Source organism: Podarcis gaigeae, assembly GCF_964106915.1.
Source record: "Podarcis gaigeae genome assembly, chromosome: 4".
In the NCBI taxonomy this organism is placed as follows: Eukaryota; Metazoa; Chordata; class Lepidosauria; order Squamata; family Lacertidae; genus Podarcis; species Podarcis gaigeae.
In genome coordinates this window covers 56,196,908-56,223,105 of record NC_139677.1, presented here as the reverse complement: position 1 = coordinate 56,223,105, position 26,198 = coordinate 56,196,908, and the positions used below count along the sequence as shown (strand labels likewise).

General features: G+C 41.3%; 1 protein-coding gene across 10 annotated transcripts in view; it reads right to left on the bottom strand.

Moving 5' to 3' along the window:
• The window catches only part of TIAM1 (TIAM Rac1 associated GEF 1), a 189,933-nt gene that overhangs the window by 103,583 nt on the left and 60,152 nt on the right, over nucleotides 1–26,198 (bottom strand). For 2 of the 10 annotated variants that reach the window (XM_083735899.1, XM_083735900.1), the window contains exon 1: nucleotides 9,467–9,762. The exons of 7 other annotated variants lie outside the window; for them this stretch is intronic. The gene's annotated coding sequence lies outside the window, so the exon portion shown is untranslated. Of the gene's footprint in view, nucleotides 1–9,466; nucleotides 9,766–26,198 lie in introns of those variants that run through there. One more of the 10 variants, XM_083735902.1, reaches the window with a different exon arrangement.

The following is a 26,198-nucleotide window of genomic DNA, read 5'->3' as shown; positions in this document are numbered from 1 at the left end:
CCTTCACTATAGGAAAACACACACAAGTAATCAATTTCCTGTTGAAATTGACCATAACAGTAAAATCCAGACACTCCTATGAAGTACAGAGCAGCCTTCTTAAAATCTACAAGATTGCTCCAGTATAATTAGCTTCCGGACAACAGCCATCCACTGCCATTTGAAAAATGCAATCTATATGTAGGCACATGGTTGGTCATTGTTGGTTTGTTTTTAAAATAAGGTGATTAGGTGAATTAGATGCACAAATGCCTTCTGCATGGGGAAAACAGATTTTTATCCAGCAATTCTACAATATGGGAGTAGTTTGCAAGGGCACTGCCAAAGTTATTAAGTTTGCGGTACGGTAAGCTACTCTCCTGGTTGCTTGTGACCAGTATTAAAAACTGGGATAGAAAAGCCAGGAGCCAAATGACTCCTCGGACCTGGGTTGTGGCTGCCAAAACAGAATGTCTAGTCGCCATTGGGGGGGCAGTTTTTATTTATTATTTTGATAAGCATGAACTTATACACAGTTCACATTAGAGACACATTGTTAATATCACATTTTTATCAGAAATTGTTAATACATGTTTAAATTTGTGTTTATAATAAAAATATTGGTATCAAATTTGTGTTTATAATAAAAATATTGGTATCATACTTCAGTTTTCAAAACACTCTACTCTTTATTGCTAAACTCTGTAGCATATAGTCTGTCTTTAACATATGCTTTGGGGGTTCAACGCACATTCATTTCAGTAATCCCTGAGTGTCAGCCAGGTGCAAAAAATGCCACCCAGACTTTTTGAGGTGCTTGCAAATGGGAGAATCTTTAGGCGCAAAATGCGTCTGGTGACCTGCTAATTTCGAACCCTGCTTGTGTCAAAAAAAAAATATTTAGAAAAGTTTTTATAAACAGCAGGCAGGTATGTGTAGGCAGGGCATCTGTTGACTTAAGGCCAAACTAGATACCTGGTGGATGAAGACCGTGATTTTGAGAGGAAAAGGAGAGGGTAGGGGATAGATACACCAGCCATTTCTCTTCTGCAGCCGTCCCTCACACACACACCCCACACACAATGCCAAACATTTGTCTGGGAATCAGAGTGGAAGGAGTGGGTGCAGGATAACCAAGACGACGGGGAAGGATAGGAGAACCCCATACCTACTTGTGTACCTCTACAAACCATAGCTTCGCCCACAGCTTTTTTCAGTTCCCAGACTCAGGGTCTGCTGAAGCATGTCCTATTTCAGCCCTTATCTGCAAGGCTGGCTCTAGACATTCCTATGTGAAAGGCTGTATATAAGTTTGCAAGCTAGGCCACAATGAATCTGTGAGCACAGCGGTACAAGTTCAGCATTGTTTTGCTCGTATTTAGAACCAGGCAAATGTCAGCCAAAAGAAAACAGTGCTCATAACCCTCAATAATTACAATGCTGTCCACAAATTAGTTAGTATTCTGATCTGTTTCAACAAAAGCAACCATCAATAAATATAAGCTCAGATGCTCCATAGCAACTCTAAAATACAAGCTAATTAAATCTCTTACTACTCATAACTACTGAGCTGTAATTGATGGGTTTCAAGGAGCATTATACATAAAGAAACGTTCTCCCAATAATTTATAACTTGTAAGGCACCGACAGAATACTTTGGGTTATCATGAAGTGCACAGCCTGGAGGCTGAAAACACAAAGTTTGGAATGAAAAATGGCTAATGACTCTCTAAAGATAACTAATTAAACTCACAAAGTGCATTTAAAAAAATTTACATGGTAATATCATATAATCTATGGCCATCAATGATCTTCTACTAAATTAATTGATAAGAAGAAATAATCTGCATCGGATTTTGAGGGTTTTCCTGGCAGTTCTTAGCACCATTACAGTGGTGCCCCGCAAGACGAATGCCTCGTAAGACGAAAAACTCGCTAGACGAAAGAGTTTTCCGTTTTTTGAGTCGTTCCGCAAGATGAATTTCCCAATGGGCTTGCTTCGCAAGACGAAACGTCTTGCGAGTTCTTGCGAGTTTGTTTCCTTTTTCTTAAAGCCGCTAAGCTGTTAATAGCCGCTAAGGCTCTAATAGCCGTGCTTCGCAAGACGAAGAGACTTGCGGAACGGATTAATTTCGTCTTGCGAGGCACCACTGTACTAGGGTAGCCATGTATTCTCCCTTGCAGAGGATGGCCCAGGCTGCCTAGTCTAAGTCCAGAGCAAAGACAAACCAGAAAAGTAACTCGACAACAGACTGTGCAGACACACAGGTCACCTGGCCACAGCCTCTCCCACTAGAAATTTATATTTATAATAATTATTTCTAAATCTGCATATATAAGCAAAAGCAAAAAAATCTGCAAATTCGCATTATATATGTTCAACTCTATTGGGAGAGGGAAATGTGGGTTTAATTGATCCTAGTTCCCAGCAATGTGCTTTGACTGCAACAATACTGTCCCCAAATAGTAATTGCTGTGACCTGGTCATCTGATCCCTGACACAGCTGACAAAACTATATCTATATATTTATCTGTCTACATACATTTTCACCTCCAATTACTCTTTTAAAATATTGTGCATGGTAATGTAAATAGAGATGATTATTTTTCCTTATCCCTCTCATAGAATATAAATCTGGGGTCGTCCAACAAAGCAGAATGTTGGAAGATTCATGATAGACACTGTACAAACTGCATACTACAAAATTCATTACCGCACAATGTAGTGGTGGTTTTGTAAAGGGTGTTAGAGAAATACACGGAGTTAATAAGGCTGTCAGTTGACTACTAGACTATGTGCCTGCAATGTCAAGGCATACTGCCTTTGAATACCAGCTCTGGGAGCACAAGTAGGCCTTCCTTGAAAAGCTGGAAATATTAAGAACATGTTTCAGCCCTCTTGAGCACTAGGGATAGGGAAAGCTGCAAAATTGGAATGAAACCAAAGGAATGAATGGGCATGTTTTAGAACTAAGCAGCTGAATAATGCTATCAGTGCCTTGGAGTTCTGTGAACTAATAATTGGTTATGGAAACAAAGTAAACATCATTTAGCCATATTCAAGTTAATAAAGATTTTTAAAACCCACAATTTCCTTAGTATATGAACAAATCTTGTAATAACTTTAGAATGAATAGTTCTAATCAACTCACATTGTCCCTGTGTTTGGAGCTGGAGTTACTTACTGATTGTGAAATTGCAACACGATTTTTTTTAATGGGAAACCATTTATAAATAGAATCAAATAAATATCAGAATATAGCACTTATGATTCTCACTTTTTCTGCCTTCATATCCTCCCTCCCATTACCCCCACAAAAAAAGAATTTCTTAGCAACTGTTTTTGAAGTTTCCAAAGATGAAGGCAAGCTTTGTGGGTTAACGTGTCATCACTAGATAGAAGTTTAGTGGTGCTTTTAGACTTTGTGGCTTCTGGCTTAACTACATAGCAAAACTACCTCAAGGCTTTTAATTTCATACTGACTTTGTAACTCTGGGGGATCTTCATTACAGAGGCCTTTCTTTTATGTCAATGGTTTTATTTCAGGTCTGTTTGACCTGACCACTCCCTGTCTAACAGATGCCTTTCCCTAGGCCTTGGCCATTATCATTCAAAAGTTTTAACAAGAGTTTCTTGACAAATGCATATGCTAGAATATACACCAAAGGGAGCAGGGCTTTATTCATGCCTCAGGCTGATGAATGATAGACCAACAGGGCCCAGTGTATTAAAAGCCCCAATCCACAGAACTGTACTCTCAAAGAGCCCTCACTATTCCCAGGGTGATATCTGTTGCTCAAGTTCTTACTGAACCCCAAGAAAGCAATGTTACAACATTTTCCTTAGACTTCACATAAGCCGCCCTGGCATGCCATTACAGAAGTGAAAACCTATACCTTCATTATTCATGACTGTTGCTTGGAGGAAACCCAAGCCCCTTTCTATAGGACAGTTCCTTATGTTGTATGCCTATACTCAACCACTGCTAGCCAAGAACAGTGATCATCTGCCTCTTATGAGACAAAGGCAATCTACAAGATGCAGATGTAGCTTTGCATTATTACAGATGCTTGGAGCACTTTCTGATTAAGCAGTTCCCCCATAAAATAAAATAAAATAAATAAAATAAAATAAATAATAATTGGGGCCCTAGACTGGCGTAATTTATGGTCACCACTTCTCTCTCCTACCCCCTATGCTCTGTGTGTGTGTGTGTGTGTGTGTGTGTAACAGAGTAGTCAGGGGAGGGTGGTATCTCATATTGTGGAGGGCTTTGGAGCAGGACAAAGGACTCTCAACTCTTGAGATAGCCCCAAAGCTCAATGCAACATGAGAAATCCCTCCCCACAGAGACTCAGGGGGGAAAAACCCTCCATCTCAATGCATCCTACCCATTTCTGTGTAGGGGGAAAGTGAGGGTTTCTACTATCATGTTTTGAGCTCCCAGTTCATCACTCCCAACTAGCTTGGCCAGTGGTCAGGGATATTTCATAGATATTACATAGAATCAGATTTGGAAGGATCATTTATTCCAACCACCTGCAATGCAGGAATATGCAGCTGTCCTTTACAGGGACTGAATCTGCAACCTTGGCGTTGTCAGTACCATACTCCAGCCAACTGAGCTTAGCAACAGCTACCACCCTTGTGGGTTGAGGGAATTATAGTAGTGTTTTCACTTCAGTGCTTTGTATACTCATTGCGGAGTATTTTTCCTCTTTCCACACTAGGCTGTTTTTCTTAACCCTTCCTTAAGTGCTGCTACTATTATAGACACATTCCTTGACCTGGTAGAAGCTAATATACCCAAGAATTACCATATTATCTGCTTCTGCTATGAAAAACGGTAGACAGAATATGGCTTAACATACTTACTTTGCATGAGATCATGATCCAACCAGTTAAGCACGTATGAGGGAGATATACACAAATGCTTTAATCCTGCTGCAATCTATAGGATTTAACACTAGGCTAAGCAACGTCCAAACCTTCAACATTTCTAAACAAAGAAATCCACCCTTTCATATAAAGAAAAGTACAATCAAGTGAGGTGGATTATCATTTCCCCACATTTGCACAGAGTTTCATCAAACAACCCCCTTTTGGGCTGGATTTGTTGGAAATGTTTTGTGTTCTGACTTCTTGAAAGCCTTGTGACTGTCCCACAGAGCAGCCAAACAACCAAAAGAGAACATACCTGCTGAGCTAAAGTAGGGAAATCTTCACATTTGTTTATTTGAGGGGGTATAGCCAGCAGTAAATATTTAAAGGCAAGCTGCATTCTGAGTCTAAATGCAGTAATGCTGAAGTACAATTCCATTCCCAACCGTAATTAAATTATAAATGTTTAAGGGATTTGTGTAACTTTTTCCCTCCGGTTCTGCAGTATCTGTAGCCTGACTCTGCTAATCCTGTGTTCAGTGCTCTGTATTCTGACCTCCTTAATATCTCCACGCAAGAATGCTGAAACGCTATAGTCTATTAATAATTTATTCCTCTCATCTAGCAATGGATTATTGTTCCATAAAACTCACTGGAACATGCTAGACGCACACTCCTCCCCTCCCACTACGCAATCAACAGCCCAGAAGTACACTTTAAAAGGAAACAATGTTAAGCCTAGCCCCTTTGCACATTTGCTCTTAAGCATTTTGGTCGCTTAATTCTGGATTCAGCTGTGATTTACAAATTATTATTACGAAAGTGAAAGCGGATTAAAAATGCAAGCGGTTGACGAGTTGCCGTTTCACCCAGAGAGCTTTATCGCTAGTTGTATCAGGTTTTCTTGCATGATCAGTTTTCATAATAAAGCACAGGTGAACAGCATCAGGGTAAGACTGAGCATTCATTGAAGCAGTGGCACATACCAGGTGACACCATAAAAATGAACAGATTGATTATAGAAAAGGTTTTTATGGGATATTTCTGATGAAGTTGACTCTAGGCCATGAAAGCTTTTGCCACAATTAATTTGTTGATTTTAAGAGTGCTGAAAGACGCTTGGTCAATGTTTAGGAATGCCCCAAATTGCTATGAAAGCCAACAATGAAATATGGGATGCACCAGTCAAGAAGAAAATCAAATGATGTGAACTGCAAGTTTGCAACTCAAAACAAGGACAAGGAACGAGGATGCTGCCTCCATCCTTAGATTAAAAGACAAGACCCAGGCCTTTATTTCTTGTAGGGTAATAGGTGCACAGGGAAGAATCTGTGAATGACCCAAGACAGATAGCAAAGGATGGCCGAACAACACTGGAATCTTCTAGGCAATATCCAGATAACCAACCTGGGATAATAGCCAATGAATATGGTTCTGTAAACAAGTAGATTAGAGCTGTTCCTCTTAACACCTCACCCCATTCAGTGGCCCAATTCAGACATAACTAGAAAAGTTGGATCAGATTCTAGTTCAAATACGGCAAGCCATGTTCTGGGCAATCCAAAATTAATGGTTTGCTATATATGGATAAGGGACGCGGGTGGCGCTGTGGGTAAAACCTCAGCGCCTAGGACTTGCCGATCGCATGGTCGGCGGTTCGAATCCCCGCAGCACGGTGCGCTCCCGTCGTTCGGTCCCAGCGCCTGCCAACCTAGCAGTTCGAAAGCACCCCCGGGTGCAAGTAGATAAATAGGGACCGCTTACCAGCGGAAAGGTAAATGGCATTCTGTGTGCTGCGCTGGCTCGCCAGATGCAGCTTGTCACGCTGGCCACGTGACCCGGAAGTGTCTGCGGACAGCGCTGGCTCCCAGCCTATAGAGTGAGATGAGCGCACAACCCTAGAGTCTGGCACGACTGGCCCGTACGGGCAGGGGTACCTTTACCTTTACCTATATATGGATAAATTGGCAAAATGACTGTTTGTTCCAAAACACAATTGGGAGCTTGTCACCTCATCCCCTCATGGGCAAATAACCACTGTTCATATCAACAAACCAAAACTGCATATTAAAACCAAGTTTGCATATTTAAAATAGTGCATTTTTGTCTCGAGCAGAAGTCAGTGTTACTGAGGATGTTAAGATACTAGATATGCGGTACCAGTAATACTTTACCACTGACTCCATAGAAAGGAAAATCACAAGAGCCAGTTTCATATATGTAAAAGCTGGAAAGTATGGCCCTGACAGCCTACCCAGAGTACATCCTACACAAGCCCCATGAAATGTATGGTCACTTTCATAACATTTGCACAGTACTTTTGAGGAAACAACTAGTAAGGAAAAGTGCTCTAAATAAAGCATTTTATAGGTGCTACCATACCTAAGCACATAATTGCCACAGCAATTTTCGGGGCATTTCAAAATGAAATGATCAGTTTTAAGCTCAAGATGAGGTGACACACCCACACAAGCATTTCTCAGAGGCTTTTTTTTAAAAAAAAATGTTAATCCTCTTTAGATCAGCCCAGGAATGTAACACTTCTAAAATGAATAAGTGTCTTGACAATGGGGTTTTGAGATAATCAGATGAAGTGTCACAAGCAGCAATCACCTGTCTTAATTAAGGTACAGAAAATGTATTTTCTGTCTCTGCCCCTGAGAAATTATTCTAGATGACAAAGTACCACGTCAATGGATGATGTCTGGAATCCAGCTAATCTCTAGCTATATAATATTACACAATTATCAGCAGAGAATATTCTTCTGAACTATATACCTACCATATGGAAATTAACAACTGGACAACAAAAATTGATTTTATGTGTTCTAATGGTAGCCAAGAGGCTGATATTGATGAACTGGAAGAGTAAAGATACTATCGCCTTTAATCAATGGATTGATAATAGGATAACACTTGCAACCTATGAACGGACTGCTTACAGACATAGACTCTGCTTGGATAAATACAACAATATTTGGAACAAATGTATACAAAATGTAAAGGTAAAGGTACCCCCGACCATTAGGTCCAGTAGCGGACGACTGGGTTTGCAGCGCTCATCTCACTTTACTGGCCAAGGGAGCCGGCATTTGTCCACAGACAAATGTGGCCAGCATGACTAAGCTGCTTCTGGCGAACCAGAGCAGCGCATGGAAACGCGGTTTACCTTCCCACCAGAACAGTACCTATTTATCTACTTCCACCTGATGTGCTTTCAAACTGCTAGGTTGGCAGGAGCAGGGACCGATCAATGGGAGCTCACCCCGTCGTGGGGATTCGAACTGCCGGCAAGACCTAGGCTCTGTGGTTTAGACCACAGCACCACCAGCGTCCCTATACAAAATGTGGTATTAATACAAAATGTAGTAGACTATTAATATTTCTATTAGAATTAGGATAATAATATAAAATTTATAAAAGGATGTATGGGTTAGGGTATTTTTTGCATATATTCCTATAATGTTTCCCGCTCCCCTTTACACAGTTTTGTGTTTTGTTCTTTTTCCTTTTTCCTTCTTTTTGTATCACTTTACAAAGGGGACTTCTCTGCAGTGGCTCCCTGCTTGTGGAATGCTCTCCCCAGGGAGGTTCAATTGGTGCCTTCATTATATGCCTTTAGGTGCCAGACAAAAAAACATTCCCCTTCAACCTGGCCTTGGGCTGATTGACATCTAGTCAATCTAAATTGTGCTGTGGAAGGGGGGAGAGGGTTATTGGTTTGTTTCTGTTCTTATTTTTATTATGCATTTTGTGTTTTCTATATGGGAATTTTATGTTGTGAGCTGCCCTGAGAACTATGGATATAAGGCGGTATACAAATTTTATAAATAAAAAAGTAACTAAATGCAAACTAAATGCTTTTTATAGGCAGGGAAAGGGGCACGGGGGTGAATTTATGGAACCAAGAGTGCAGCGGCCCCCAAAAAGTTTGGGAACCACTGCTTCAATATCTCATACAAACAATCATACTACAAAAAGGCTGTGTTGCCTTAACCCAAAAGTTAGGGGTTGCCTTAATAAAGTTCAGAGTAGCCCTGCAGAATGCACTGCAGCGTTCAGAAATAGTTTGAAAGTCTAACAGCAGCAGACCAGAGCCCTTCGTTACATGTGTAAATGCTGTAGAAACAACCTTCCCGGTTTTCAAGGTTTCACTACTCGTAACAGGATCGTGAGCGATACTGGAAATTTTCACAAGACGGCTTTAAACTGTTCTAGAGAAGGTAACTGGTAATTATGGAACCAGACAGCTTTGGGAAAAGGTGCATCTTTAATGAGTAACATGAGATGCCTCTCTTTCTCTCAGGAAATACTGCTACTAAATCCAGCACTTCTTAACATTCAAAAACCATGTGCCTTTTCCTGCTACTGCCCTGCAAAGAGGGATAAATGCTTCGGAAAGAATGCACCTTTTAATTGTACATGAAGGAGGGAGATATGCCTACTTTTCAGCACAGAGGAAAGAACCATGCAGGTTATAATTCTGTCCAACACCACAACGCACAGTGTGCGTACACACACAAACACAGAGGGAGGAAGTAAAAAAAAGAGCTATAAAGTACAGGAGAATTATCAGAGTTTCTTTTTACAAAGGTAACCACTTACCCTTAATCAGTAGCTCCAACATATCCTCTGGTCTCATTTCACAAAGCACTCAGATCCAACCAGCAACAAAAAATGAGGAAGTGTGAGTCTTTCATTCCGCTTCTGGCTCAGAATGTGGGTGTAACTTGCTAAGTTTCATGCTAAGTAGAGATGGGTCATTTGGGTGTGTTTAAAAGGTTCTCTCTCATCCCCCTCTCCTCCCCCTCTCTGTAGTCAAGTCTAAGGCTTTGCTTTTGCATTTTTCACATGCAGAAGAGAGCAGGCTGTTAGGATCTTCAGCTTCCTCAAATCTAAATACTCACAAACACCACCCCAGCAGGGTCTCTTGAATAGGGATGCCTGTAACAGCGGGTTTAGCCAGTCACTGAAAAACACAGCAACCCAAAAGAAAGGCTAAATGCTTGGAATGGCACTTCAGCTGCTTTCACACATGTGCCCCATGAGCAACAGACTGAAGCCAAGTAATCTCTAGGAAAAGTCAAAACAAAGAGGAGGTGGGCTGCTTCTGCCTGAGGAGTTGGATTAGGGGTTGTGATGTTCCTGCCAAACCATGGCAGAATGAATGGCATGCCCAGAGGTTCAGTCTAGGATCTCTAGTCTCCAATGCACACTTGAGTGAATGACATAGCCATAGCCCCATTCATTCCCACAATAACCCTACAGCTATAATCCTTGAAGCACTTTAGAGGAAATCTGTCCCCATGCAAACTGTTCTCACATTGAGAGCTTGTGCTTCTCACTGCAGGGAGTGTGGGAGAAGTGATGTGAAGCTTCTGTTTTGGAACATACAAAGAAGAAGAATACCAAAAAAAAAAAAAAAGGCAGCGAGTCACTTGCACTTCCTGTTCCTACTCCTCCACTCCCTCCCACATCTTGCATAATGTTCTATCTTGGGAAATGTTCTTCTTCCTCACTAGATCCACACATATCAAAAAGTTCTAGGTTGACCTGGAGGTTTGTTTCTAAGACTCAAATAATACTTCCATCACATCACTGAACAGTGCACCAATACAGAGCCAGGAAGTACTCCAGGAAGAGCAGTACTGATACTACTCCTGCACAGAAAGCGCTGGATGGTCAGAACACCAGACAAGAATTCTTATTTTTTTACTGTATGCTTTATTTACCATGCCCAAGGGTTGTTTGGAAAATAGCATTACTTATTATATTCCCTCAGTCATGCAGAATATGACTCCACATAGAACTTGAGAAACAATTCTGACATCATAAACATGAGTCTGGCAAAGGAGGACTGTGGTCATCATGAACATATTGGGACTATGCATGGGAGGGTGAGAGGCAACTCTCCAACACCACATTTTACAGGTCATCACCATCTGGAGGACCTGCTGGGAAATATGGAAAAGAACTTTGTAACCAACTTCACTATTTCCTAATGATATACAGAAATAAATCTTTAGACAAACCCCAATATAGTCGTACCTCGGAAGTGGAACGCCTTGAAAGATGAGCGTTTTGGGCTCCCAAATGCTGCAAACCTAGAAGTGATTGTTCCGGTTTAGAAATTTTCTTTGGAACCCGAACATCTGCCGTGGCTTCCGATTGGCTGCAGGAGCTTCCTGCAGTCCTGCAGAAGCCGTGCCTTGGTTCCCGAACATTTTGGAAGTCGTACGGACTTCTAGAACGGATTCTGTTCAACTTCTGAGGTATGATTGCCACCCCAAACTCACCCCCAAATAGGCAATTCTATTTAGGATATTCCACTATCTTCCTTAGGAAGCTATAGTCTGGCGACAGTACCCTGGTGAATACTATTTAGGCAGCCATGAATTCTATGCACCAACATTCCCCACAAAATGGTAGGCTACAAGAAATTTTATCTCTGATGATGCCATAATTCATCTGACCACCAAGTTTTGCCATTTTCCCATCTCTATCCATTGTTTCCCTTGAGGAGATCTATTCAGGTTGGTGACACTACCATGCAGACTCACTTTGCAATGGTATGTCATCATATTCATGGCTGACTTCAAGCAATACTTCCTCAGCTTCTATCTTCAAAAGGCATCTCCTGCACCTGAGATACATCACCTAGACCTACATAATGGAGTACCTTGAAAAATCATACCAGGATTTCCAACATTTTCCATTCCTTTATCAACCTAAGCCTACACCAGTACATGTTGCAGTTTCCGTTTGTGGAACTATGCAGTGAACAGATATGTAATTACCATTTTGTATTAAAAACCCACTGAACACGACATGCTTCCAGCTACTGCCCCAAGCATATCACACAATCCATCATCTCTATGGCAGAGCCCTACAATACAACATCAACCACTTGTGCTGGTTTGTTTCTTCTATTCATGTGGTGTGCATTATCCAGCTCTGCTGCTACAGAGGATGGAACTGAATCCAGGTTTTGTATGCATCCAAGCTATATATGTACACAACCACACTATATGTGAGTTCCTCTGAACTACAAGTAAGTCAAAGAGATATGAATACAACCACACATACTACTCCTTCTGTTGGGGAGAATCTCACCTTATAGGCAATAGCTTTTCGTACACAAGGCAGTGTGAATTTGGGATTTGCTTGTGCAACTGTAAGGCACATGAATGAGATGCAATGATCACCAAAACAGCAGCACAGATAAGCAATTTTCAGATATTCTCCACTGTCTTCCTCTGAAATACTGTGTGATTAATTCACACAGGAGCTTTTCCTAACTTCATTCTGAAAGGCAGCTGATTCGGGAAACTGTAAGGAAACCCGGGAAAATCCTTATCCAACTGACATGATAAATTACTTAGAATGTTAAGTGTAACTTTGGGGTTTCAGTACTGAGAATACAACTACACAAATCTGCCATAAAAACACTACACTGAGATTTTCCAATATTACCATCATACATTATTGCTACTTGAAACGATCTCTGTGTGATGGCTACTCCATTCAGCAACCTTTGCGTACTGGCTCATCATGCAACTCTTTCCACATTGTATGGTTTATTCCCACACCAGTAACAAGTGGTTGTGATGGCAGCTCACAACAACAAGATAACAAACAATTTTGCAGGGGACAAGTCAGCAATGCATATAAATGGGTAGATTCGACTTGTAACATAATTAATGGTGCTTGCAAAATGAATCACAGGACAATTCTATCTGGAAGGAAGCTCCATGGTGTTTAATGGGGGTTGTTCACAGGTAAGCATGCACAGATTGCAGCCTTAATCAATGCCCTTTCTATCGTGCATAACCGTGCACTTTGACATGTGATAACTCTGGATGTCAAATGGTCAAGTTAAATCAAAGGCCTTGCTTCACTCAACCAATAAAAGAAAGCCCAACACAAACATTAGTTTAAATTCAGGTTGGGAAAATGAACAACACTGATTGTGAAATATTACTAACCAAGACATTGAATAATAAACCTCATATTTCTGAACAAAATCTACAAGCATTGGGGTCAGATCCAATGTTGTTGTTCTGTTAGTACAGACTGCCACTTGCTCAAGAAAACTTCATCTTCTCTCCCCTGCAGCCAACTAACACTCTCAAAATATGCCCCAGAGGATTGGAAGACCCGGGATGCAGATTCTGAGGGCGCTCAAGGAAATGAGACGAAGGGGAAGTCCCAGGGCATGAGTGGAACTTTAGACACATAAAGTAATTTCAGAGGGGAAGCTACATTATTCAGCTGCAGCAAAAACAATGAGTGATTAATTTTCCAACTGTTTGGTGTAGATATGTTTAGAAAGGCCATGGTTATGCAAAAAGAAGAAGTATTTTATCATTCTAAGAAGATGCACATGAACATACACACATACATGTACTATGATAATCCCATTCACAGGCAGCTTGCGTTCCACATTTCTCCACTGATTTCTCAGTTTTCATGCCACTGCAAACACTTTACCGATAGCCTCCTAAGGACCTCCTCCTCCTCTCCCTTTGATACAAACTAGATGAGAGCAGCCCAGCACATAGAAATCCTCCTCATCAAAGTCAGCCTTGCTGCCACAGAGGTGTATCCCGTGAGTAGCTGTAGGGGCAGTGATGGGATGGAGAAGGAGTACCACAACCAAAACCAAAACCATCACAGGCTTTTTGATGATCCAACCTTACTTACCAAGCTTGGTGGATTAGGCTGGTGGTAGCCAATGTGGTACCCTGCAAATGTTGTGGGACTCCAACTCCCATCATCCTCAGCCAGCATAGCCAATGGCCAGAAGTGCTGGAAGTTGCAGTCCAGCAACATCTGGAAGGCCCCATGCTGCCTGACTCTGGATTAGAGATTTTAAATATTAAACATAAAATTCTCTTCCCAAAATCCCAATGAAAAAAATGGATGTACGGAATACCTACTTAAAACCCCATTAAAACAGCTAAAACATAATGAATTCTACCCGGCCCCTGTATGCACTTAACCCTGGTCCCTGAAAGCCAAACCTAATAAAAAGGACTTACAAGTACAATAACAGTCGGTTATTTATAGGCACTAGTCATACTGATGGCTGTAAAATGCAAATTGTTATAACGCACTTGTTCTGGGCCACTAGGGCACTTTAAATATTTACAAGTTCACAAGACGGAAAAGAGTATCATTCATTATCCAGAAACACAAGCATTGCCGACACTGCAGTTCCATGGAGAAGTCCTATCTATTCCAAATCAAAAACAAAGTCTAACAGCTAAGCAAGTGTCAGCACACACTCCTAAGAGGAGAAATATTCCCACCAACTGCAACTGGTAGAGAACAAATTACAGCAGGTCCATTTAAAATTGGCTTTGAATTAAAAAAGGGAAAAACGCCTTTTTGCTGTCAGCACTCTCTTCATTTGCATCACAACAAACAGCAATATCATATCCAACTGGCCTTACCATTTTGTAAACTCATTATTAGAGTCTTGTGCTACCCAAGATTCCTATATAAACTGATGTGATCTTCCTCCAGAGAGCACTTCAAAAAACAACAACACACAGCTAACAAAGGGAGTCATGTCAATTTGACCTTTGGCTCATTTTTAATTAACGGATGAAGGAAAACACAGAAAATCTGACCTTTCAACATTAAGGGGTAAAAGGCATACCAAAAATAAATGCCAACAGGTGCAAAGAGAATGACTGCAAAGCTACAGGTTCAGTAGTATATCTTGCATGTATTTTATGCTGACACAGAGCTTGATCCTATTTAAAGTTAAAGGGTAAAGGGTCCCCTGACTGTTAGGTCCAGTCACGGACGACTCTGGGGTTGCGGTGCTCATCTCGCTTTATTGGCCGAGGGAGCTTCCGGGTCATGTGGCCAACATGACTAAGCCACTTCTGGTGAACCAGAGCAGCGCACGGAAACACCATTTACCTTCCCGCCAGAGCAGTACCTATTTATCTATTTGCACTTTCGAACGGCTAGGTTGGCAGGAGCAGGGACTGAGCAATGGGAGCTCACTCCGTCACGGGGATTTGAACCGCCAACCTTCCAATCGGCAAGCCCTAGGCTCTGTGGTTTAGACCACAGCGCCACCCGCCTCCTATTTAGGCCCATGCAAAAGCTAAATGTTCTGTTGGAGACAAACAGCTCTTTCCTTGGTCATGCATTTCAGAAAGGCAATTAGCTTACCTTTCCTCTCTGGTGAGAATCAGCTGTAAGCCCAGCAGACATGCCTACAGTTCAAGTCTGACAAAGGGAGGTGATTCATAGAGATGACATACTATAGTCTGAGCATGTTCTAAAATGACGAGTGACACATACCAGTTGGGGTAGGTTCACAGTAGAGAGTTTGACTGACAACACCCTTGCCGATAGCCCTTGAAGGCAAAACAATGACTTGTTGGCTCATGCCCGCAGTATTTTGAGAACAGGCCTTTCCAGACTCTCGCTCATCCTATTAAACGGCCAGCGAAGTTGAGATAGTCTGCTAGAAGCCTTCGCGTGTATTGAGGGACCAAACCCCTTTGCCTTTCTTGCCACATTAATCCTAGCTAAAATGCAGTATTTTTACTACCTGGGCTATACAGTTTTGCACGCAACTTGTAAACTTTCCATATATACACTAAAATGGCAGTGCAATATAGGTTGGAACAAGTTTTACTTTTAGTGAGACGCAGAGAGCAATTCTCTCACCTCAATGACCTGCTGGCGTTTCCAACTGCATCTCTTTTCCTTCTCCCTACAACAGTCTGAAGAGCAAAGCTATAGACAAGTAGAGAAAGAAAGGGAACAGCAGAAAAATAACCAGGGGTAAGGGATTGAAGACACTGATCTGATCTGCTGGCTGCTATCTGCTGTCCCCAAGTGTACAGTGTACTATGTCTTTTCTAGAGTTGCCATATTTCAAAAAGAAAAAACTAGGACACCCTGAAAGTTGTTGATCTTTTTAAAGGAAGACCCCAAAACTGACTTGCCTAAGAGTGTGGACAAAGCACCGCTTTTCAGAAATTCCTCCTGGATGGCAATTCCGCCTCTGAAATCCCGCTAATGTCTGGGAAAATATGGACGTATAGCAGCCCTGTCTTTTCCCATACTGTATAAACACGTGCACACACCCGCTCTTGCTCATTACCCATAAAACCAACTTCATCCTGCAAACTTCTCGTGGACCGTCAAGCTTGCCACATCTAAGTGCTTCAACTGTTCATGTATTTAAAAATTCTCCCCCCACCCGCACTGTCTATATTTTAACGCCCAGGAGTCCATCTGCCATGTATTTCAAAATAAAGCTTTTCCACAGCATGGGTTAAGGCTACGGCTTTTTCTGGACACCTCCTACGCATGACAAAATGCATTCGAACTAATTAGGCTGATATAAGAAGAGCAAGTTATAATTCAGCTGTTGTTGTTTTGCTTCTCTCCCATTCCCTTTCCCCCTTTTTCGAAGCTGCTTTGGTACAGAGTCACATTCACCTACATTAAACACCTGAGTGATGAATAAAGTATTACAATTTTATATCTTCCTATTAATATCAGCTCTGGAAGAGTTCCTTACCCTAATTATGCCACAAGACTAGATGAAGAGTATCCTTCCAGATTCCCAGACAAACTGGAGACAACATGCTCTTCAAAATGCAATCCCGTATCCAAGCTTTGGGATCTGCCTCTGTGAAGTGTTTGATCAACATTACCCTGTCTGTGTCCACACCACGCTGAAGAAATCTCTACCTGACGCACAGGGTGGGGAAAACAGGGTTATGCAGCCTACTCAGTGTAGGTGCATGTTTAAACAGAACACTGGGAACAGACACAACTGAACCCTAATAAATGTCAACAGATTGTCACACCCTGAAACACCTGCTAATTAGCATCCACTGTCATGTGTTAACCCATTGCTTAAACACTATCATTTGGAGCAAAAGTAGGCTTGGGAGTAACTTTCAGAGCATTTGAAATGCAGGCCATCCTCTGCTTTGGGTAGCAATGAAATGTGAAATTTTAAAACAAGGAGCTGACTTTACTGCAGATCATTTAAAAAGCTTTTGAAGGGAGAGAAAACCGGGGAAACTGTAGCAGACCACTTGAAGCATTCATACCCCCCCCAAAAAAATCTGGGAATTATAGTTTGTTAAGAGTGCTGAGAGGAAACCCCTATTCCTCTCACAGAACTACAATTCCCAGAGTTCCCTAGGAAGAGGGTTTGATTCCAAACTACTCTTAAAATTCTAGCTATGAGGGGGAAAGGGGTTTCCTAAGAACTCTCAGCATCCCTAACAAACTACAGGTGTTGGGATGAGAAAGCTCTTTTAGACTGGGAGTGTGCTTCCATTCTCCAGCCCTGGTCTCCACTGACTGTCATCCCTGACCATTAGGCATAATGGTTACAACTGATGGGAATTAGGAGCCCAACAACATCTGAAAGGCCACAGGTTCCCTAACTCTGGCGTAGAACAGATCCTGCAGTACTATACTTATATTGGGCAGGGCCAGTTCATGGGAACATCAGTATAGTATAAAAATATTTTCTCTGAAATGCCAAATTTCCAGCCTTTCCATTCATGCATCTTAGCCAGTAATAAAAGATGCTGCAGTCTACCATTTCCTGCAATAATGAAAATAGTTAAGAAAACCTTTTTACAAGCTATAGGAGCCCTAATGACTATAATCCTCTCTTCTCTTCTTTACATTTTATTGGGAAAATATTTCAGGTACTGAAAGGAAGATTTGTGACGCCACACAGTTTATACTATTCAAAAAGAAATCAGAACTAGTCAAATCCTGATTCCCACCCCCTACCCCAAGGCATTAAAAGTACACCACTTCCCTGTAATGACAGAGAAGTTGTGGTCTGAACAATATGGTTAGAAGGCCAATTAACAGATCTGTTTTGGGAAGCGGTAGGTGCCTGTTTTTTTCATTTTTAGTGTTAGTTCTCTGTACCTTAATTTTCCTCCTTGGAGCAAACTGCAAACCATATTACAGTGGTACCTCGGGTTAAGAACTTAATTCGTTCTCGAGGTCTGTTCTTAACCTGAAACTGTTCTTAACCTGAGGTACCATTTTAGCTAATGGGGCCTCCCGCTGCTGCTGTGCTGCTGCCACACAATTTCTGTTCTCATCCTGAAGCAAAGTTGTTAACCTGAGGTACTATTTCTGGGTGAGCGGAGTCTGTAACCTTAAGCGTCTGTAACCTGAGGTACCACTGTACTGGGGAATCAAAGAGCTGTGGCTCAGCGCTAGTGCACACTAGGGCTGGGCGATGTCAGCTTTTCAAGATCACAGCATATCACCGGCCAAACATCACGGTCTGGCGATATACCCCAATGTTGAAAAAACAATCTACATTGGTCTCAGCCTACAGATAGGTAGCCGTGTTGGTCTGCCATAGTCAAAACAAAAAAATTCCTTCCAGTAGCACCTTAAAGACCAACTAAGTCAGTTCTTGGTATGAGCTTTCGTGTGCATGCACACTTCTTCAGATACACTGAAACAGAAGTTTCCAGACCCTTCTATATAGTGAGAAGGTGGGGAGGGGTATTACTCAGAAGGCTGGTGGGAATGGGTGATTGGCAGATAGCTGTGTCAACAGGCTCATCACAGCTATCTGCCAATCACCTCAGTCCCTCTGCTAGCAATGCTCACAGGAGGAAGTCACTAGCAGGGGGACTCAGGAGCGGTGGCAGTTCCACCAGTGATATACCGCTGAGTGAAGCTGACATCGTGGTCTGCTCCTCATACTGGTCCTGGGTGATATATTGATATGTCGTACAGCCCCAGATTTAATCCCCAGCATCTGCAAGTGAGGCTGAGAAAGACCCTGATCTGCAAATACTGAGGGAAGAGGAAAAAATACAAAAAAGGCCCATTCACACATTTTTTTTCAGAGTTTGCAAGAGGACACACACACTCCATTCCAGCTTGCAGCAAAAGCTTTTCTCCAAACCAGACTAGCAAACCATCCTGCAGACCTCTTTTGAAAAAAACTAAATCACTCATCTGCGGGTTTTACAAAAAACAAAAACCCTGCTGTGCGCATTCAGTTCTTTGGCAACATGTAAATGGGCTTTCTGGATCTTGGCAAAAGCCACAGCAGAGGAACATCTGCCTCTGCCTTTTAATCATTAAGGCGAGCACAAATTTGTTATGTATTACTCCAACCATTGCTATGAAAATGATTTTTTTTTAAGGGAGCAATCAACAAAATTGTTTTACACAGTGGTGTTGTCTTCCAGACAGAAATATTTTGCATTTTGGTAGCACCTCAGAAGGTACCATTGCTATGTGGATGGAGAAATACAGATCAATTCCAAAATTTGCTTAGCAAATAAGTGCTAAAAACAGGACAGACTGTAGCCAGAAATACATTACAGGCTTGGAATGCAAAGAGCTTGTGTCAGTGTTTCAGACAGATATGGCAGTTCTAATGGTAAGGGCTAGGATATGGGTTATTTGTTCAAGGAGAGAAAGTCACTACTAAAAGGTAGAATTCAAAATTTCATTCAAGGCAACAAACTATGGTTAGCAACTCCGCTGCAAACCAGGATCACATCCCAGTACAGTGGTACCTCAGGTTAAGTACTTAATTTGTTCCGGAGGTCCGTTCTTAACCTGAAACTGTTCTTAACCTGAAGCACCACTTTAGCTAATGGGGCCTCCGGCTGCCACCGCACCGCCAGAGCCCGATTTCTGTTCTTATCCTGAAGCAAGGTTCTTAACCTGAAGCACTATTTTTGGGTTAGCGTAGTGTGTAACCTGAAGCGTATGTAACCTGAAGCGTATGTAACCCGAGATACCACTGTATACTGTTTTGGGGTTGCAGAGCAAGCACAAACCAAAGCTTATTATTTTGGACAAAGCATCCTTATTATAGCTCTGTTAGGCATACAAGATAACCACCCCTGCCTTGCCATGTGAAGGTGGGGAGTGGGGAGGATGGGGCAGTGCAAGACACTTTAGCCTTGAAGAGAGCTTATGGCTTTTCTCAAATGAGGAAGAGGAAATAAGACATACAGAAGGGGAGGTGGTTGAACATGAGCCCAAAGCTGAGGTATGATACTAACTATGGGACTTAGACACCAGACCACTTCATGGTTTTTTTTTTACACTTTTCACATGAAAGCTAAAAAGAAACCAAAGTGTGCTCCTATATGACTGTGCTCTAGGAGAAGGCTGCAGGTTTTGTAAAAAAAAACAAAAACTTCTCATCCATGGGTACACCACTCCAGTTATGTGAAAAACCTGCACACCATCGCTGCTAATAAGCTGATGGGTGTTTGCAGTACTTTCCTTCTAGAAAAAAAGGTGCTGCTGCTGTGTATCCTTGAGTAATCCCAGAAAAAAGCACTGGGTGTTTGGGGAGGGGGGGAGTGTGCCTGTGGTAGTTGTTCTCTATATAATCAGGTCAGTGCAAGCAGTGCTGCTTACAAATGCTTATAGTCCCTGCCTAAAGTGCTACCAGACAGAAGTGATTTTCAGGATCCTCTCCATAAGGTCTATGAAATAATAATAATAATAATAATAATAATAATAATAATAATAATAATAATAATTTATACCCCGCCCATCTGGCTGGGTTTTCCCAGCTGCTCTCATTTAGCCTTCAGAGAAAGAACATTCAGCAGCTATTGGAGGATGTGATTAGAAAGATTTTTATGCTAATGTCTACCAGTTACATGGAATGTATCTGTTGGTTAAAAATGGCAAAAACAGATTCTGGCTTGCTATCTAGGAAAAGATCATGATTAAACTTCCCAGTAAACACACCTGATTAAAAATAAATAATTTGTTTCATCGTGCCTACTTTGAAATTTGTCTGAGTGTCCATGTGTATGTATACTGTGTGTGTGTGTGTGTGTGTGTGTGTGTGTGTGTGTGTAAAGAGAAAGAGAAATAGAGAAAGAAACACACACAGACACACGCATATAGGCTAAATAGCATGCCAAATATTGCAAGTTTTTCATTATTAAATCAGAGCACTGAGTTCAGAACAATTAGTTATCTTGCACGTGGGTTTGCATTTGGAAGTCTTTAGAGGCCGTCTGCTGCCAGGCTCTTCTGGAAATCCAGCTGGCAGTCATAAAGCTATTACTTCATTTGGTTGCATTTTGTACTTGTATCTGCCTTCTGGGTACAGAAGGCACCGGGCGAGGGCAGTGGGGGGGGGGGGATAAATATGTGCAGACCAGAGTTTGATTCCATATAGTACTGTTTCGTTTTAGTCAAGTTGCTCCTAAATTTATATTCATCCACAAGAGACTGTGGGTGGTATCTGATCGTGATTGTCTGCTGACACAAAGAAAAGCAGTCAGCAAAACGGGGTGGGGGAAATTTCTGGCGATTCCCTCACTCCACACACACAGTGGCTCACACCCTCTCTAAATCTGCTCCAGAGAGGTGGAGACCCCACAGGAGAGATTTAGGGAGATTTACGGAGAGGGTTCAGGGTGCTGCAGGAAAGAAGATTGCCAAAAAATCTCTCTCTCCTCCCATTCAACTGATGCATCATTCTCTTTGTCCATGTCCTTCTTGACATTCTTCTTCCAACAGGCTTTTGGGAACTGGCTCTTTTTAAGGAAAGGCCTGGAACTATGGTTTTTTTATTGTAAAGATCTGTATATAATAGATCATATATATTAATGTTTAATTGTTTTTTTAATTATTGCTTTTTCTATGTTTTAGCTGTAAGTCACCTTGAATCCCTGTCAGAGCAAAAGACAGAAAGCAAACAAACAAATTGTCAGATACTGTAATGTTAGACATCACTCATTGTTTTTAGATAGACACTTAGTGATCATCATTCATAACAGTGTAACTGGTGTAAAACACCTTCAGCAGCAAAGTGAACCCCTATGTTACTATAATTCAAATTTGTAATTACATTTATCTTGCAAAACTATTTCAACTATTTAATATTTCACAACTCATAATCCAAGAACAGAAACATCTGATCTGTAGCTCTTGTTTTCATCCAACAAAAGCTCCTTTATAAAATTCAGTAAAAGCATGCCATCCCACTTACAACTGGGAAAGAAAATAGAAGTGGTCTCAGTATACTTCCAGCAAAGGCCATACTAGTTTCCTCAGAGAACAGAAAGACTACCACACTGATATTATAAGCAGGCAATCCCAACACCAGTGCAGTGTAACCAGTGCAGAATAGACAGAGGGCCCTTCCAAATACTCTTGACAGCCCATTCTATCTCAGCAGTTGATTTAAGTGGAAGGCAAAAGAGACAGAGAGAGATAATGCCACAGCATACAAATGAAAACCTGAAAGGATCTCTCTTCCTTGTGTTTTAAAATAAGAGATCTGGCTCTGTGGAGGTGACTCATGAGTAGAATGCCTTATGTGCTGAAGGCTTGCAAAACTAAGGCCTGAACATGTAAATTAAATTGTCAACCTGTGTTGGTTTTATTACGGGCAACATAAATGACTGTTATTGCTTTTATTCTGTCTGCAATTTGTGTACAGCAATCAGCATTTTAAAGCTATAAATATACAAGCCTTTTGCTTTGCTATTCCATACAAGATTTAGTGTGCGGTGGAGCTTGGAGAGGGGCAAGTAACTGGGTGGCTGGAATGGGTAATCTCATTTCCTCTATTAGCACAAGGAAAGAGATGCGGTGGGGAGAATGGCATCCAATCAAGGTCTTTTACACACAGACCAGTTATCATGGAGTAACTACGAATCGTGCGTTGCATCCCTAGAGCTACTGCCTATGTAAAACGCTTCTTGAACTAAAAAAAAAAAATATCAATTAGATTTCATAAGCAGCACAGCATTACTGAGAGTTAGCTCTGGGTTGACAATTTAGGAAGGACATTTTTGCCAACGTGATCTGACTCCTGGCTCCAAGGCTGGCTTTACTTTCCCTACCACTGATCAAGGCAGCTTTGTATTTAAATTAAACACTTTCTGGGTAGCCACAGAGAAAAACAAGGAATTACATACAGGGAACTGAGTGGGATAGTGAAGGAGGGACTGTGCATGCCCACTCACAAGGCAAAATGTATCAGCTGGTTCAGGAATGGTTCCAATATGTGCCTAAGACCAGGCCCCTTGAAGCTAAAGCGGTAGCTCAAACATTCAAAGACAATCTTCCCTCAAGAAATAGTTTTTGCTTGGAACATGACAGGCAGAAAAGGTTTGTGGTACTTGCTGTTGTTCTTACACAGCTACTATTTTTCTTTCCCAAATCAAGACTGACCAAGAGGCAAGCCCACAACATATATGTGGGTTTGTGACTGATATATTCCATTTGCTTTGAAGTTAATCACATCCATTTTGTATTGGCTAAATTCCCTGATATCTGCAAATGTCCATGTACTTTTAAACTCTATCCCCGTAGTATGGAGATTAACAACTGGGCAACCAAAGTGGATTTTATTGTGGCGGCCAAGAGACTTGTGTTTCAAAGTTGGAAGGGTAAATACCCACCGTCTATATTACATGATGGTCTGAGGACCTGGCTCATTCAAACTCATTTCACATAGGCATCGATTCTGTGTGGATACCTATTCTGACAAATGGAGGGCTTGTATTAATTTGCATGTTTCATTTAAGATCCATGTACTGTATTTGCCACTGAATTTGCAATGTGAACTGAAGGTGATTTACGATTACTATTTGTATATAATAACAACAGTTATTATTAATATTCCTTTTCTTTCTTAATTATATTTCCCCCCCTACCTTTCCCATGTTAAATTTGCAAATAAAATTAATTCTAAAAAATACTGGCAACGGGAGGGAGGGGTGAAGCCAGATAATCCTCCCACAGCTCAAAGCATCCTGAAGGAAATGCAGGCACTTGCTGGGAGTCAGTCTCTTCCACAATACCTGCAGTCCATTTAATGTGCATATGTTGACTGTCAAACAGCATAACTAAATAGCCTTGGCCCTAGAAGTCCAATAACCGTTTCCAAAAATGAAAAAGGAATGCTAAGTTCTGGCAAAGAACTGGCAAGCACTTTGACCCTAAAACAGATTCATTTGGCAGTCAGCAAAGCTGATTTCTAAGGAACTAACTTCAATATGAGCTGCCAGACTCAACACATGGGAAGTTATAATGATACAATTTGAGTGTGTTGTTTGAATTGTTCCAAGTACACATTTAAAATTATTTTTAAGGCTTTTAAAATTGCCTTTATACCATAATAGTTATTTTTAAGTGACATCACCATCATATTTCATAAGGGTAGTATTAAATCCTGTATTTCTGAATGGGAATGTAACTTAAGACAACGGAACATTGGTTTATTAAGTATTTTTGAATTTTGTTTGGGGGCATAAATATTGTTTAAAGGTAAGTCACTGAGAAAGAGCATATTCCCAGTGTTTGTGTGGCGGATTTTATTCATTTATAAAACTTTGGTACAGCTCAACACAAAAAACATTCTGAGTGGTTTGCATAGAAACAGTAAAAGAACAAAAATAACATTTCGTAGAGACTAAATAGAAATGAGATAGGCACAAAGAACAACTGTATATCACAACTTAACAGTGTACAAAAAATTAAAGCTTTAGAGCCAGAGTCTAGTAAAGGTTAGGTAGATAAAAGTTTCTAAGAGACATTAAAATGTCATTACTGTTTCTGCCTTATGAGATACCTATGAGTTACCACCCACCTTCTGAATCATTAACACCAAGAAGGGCCACTTCTGCATTGTCACACAGTGACAATCCACTGGTTGTCAGAAAACCAGCGATTTCTTTTTGGAAGATCATGAAGATTGGCTTGATCTGTACCAGAGGCTACTGTCTACTAGGTATCCTTGTTCCAAGTTGTTTGGCGTTTTAAGAACCTGTGACCTCAGCTCACCTTTGGTACTGAAAACAAAATCCTGTTAAAAATGTGGTCCAGAGGGACCACTAATACATCTTTTGCAGCTGGCTCTGGTTGGTATATCTTGCAAATGAAGTAAAGCCAAGCAGATTTGATTAGCCAAATGTCTGTCCACTCTTGTTCTCAAGTAGGCTCACTTTTCTCTTTACGCCACCTCTTTGCAAACTCCCCTTTTCTCCATTGTACAAGTGTTGACTTTGAATTACCATGGGTGTACCCCATCACAGTTGTCCTCTCCCCACCCCCCACCAGCATGGATTTCTCTGCAGGTGGGAAACAGACCGCAAACAGCTAGTATCTGGAATTCCCAATGGGGCCACAAATTGTTAGGGAAGGGATTGCAGCCGGCCCACAATCCTTGTACAGGCCTGCTGTCTGACAATGAAAAAATAGCTAGAGTTTTAAATCAAAAGCACTACATACATTGAAAGGAAAAGAAACCCAATGCTACAAGTTTAGGTATGCAAAGAATGCTGCCCTTGGTGACCTGAACAAATTGCTTCTAGACCATGAGCCAATTCAGTCCTACCCTCCCAGCACACCAGCAGGGAAGTAATTATCATCAACTTAAGTGAGCAAGTTCTTGACTTGAGAGCATCCAATTTAATACTGAATTCAAGATGCAGGAGGGAAGCCTGACAAGAAACTGACTACCAGTGTTAACTGCATGTGCAATGGAGAACAGAGCTCAGGATGGTTCAAAGACAGCACAGAGCATGATGTAATTTCCTAAGAGCACATCTGTAATTCTACACAAAAGACTGCTGCAGACCAGCTGTGTTAACACCCTCTTGTGAGGCTAATGTTTAACAGTTGTGAGAGGAGTAATGGAAGTCTACAAGAGCCTTGCAGAGCTGTACTTCTGGGTAGCATTTCCACTTATTAAGGCATTAATATTCATATTCACCTTAATTCCCCAAGCTTCTTCCTTCTTCTATAATGCATCAGTGGGCATTCTGTTTTTCTTCCTGTTCCTCCCCCTAGAGTTCCAAACTGGTGCCCACACTGTTAATTTCTAAGCACTAACTAAACATGTTGTCTTAGAATGAAGTCGAGCAAATCCTGACTAAATTTTATGAAGTTTAAATTTACAGGTATTTTCTTGATTTTTAAAATAGGCTTTAGAGATACAATAATCTCATGTGTCTGAATAGCCTGGGAGATACGTGAAGAATTTGGTTTGGTAGCAGATTTAAATTACACTTGACAGGTGGAATTCTGTGGTCACCTTAAAACCCTCCAGGGAAAGATTCCAAAACTCTCCTCAGTGGCTTTGTTTTCAACTCATCATGCTCTTAGGTCATATTTCCCAATAGCAAAATGGCTTTGCGGCAACTTGAACTCCTTCTAAATCTTCTGTCAGGGTGTTTTGTGTGTGTGTCTCTTTATTATGACACCCTTGCAGATGTTTTAAATCATCTGCCAGGACCACCATTTCATCTTTCCCCCCTTTAACCATGAACAGCTCATTCAGAATTTCCTCTCACAT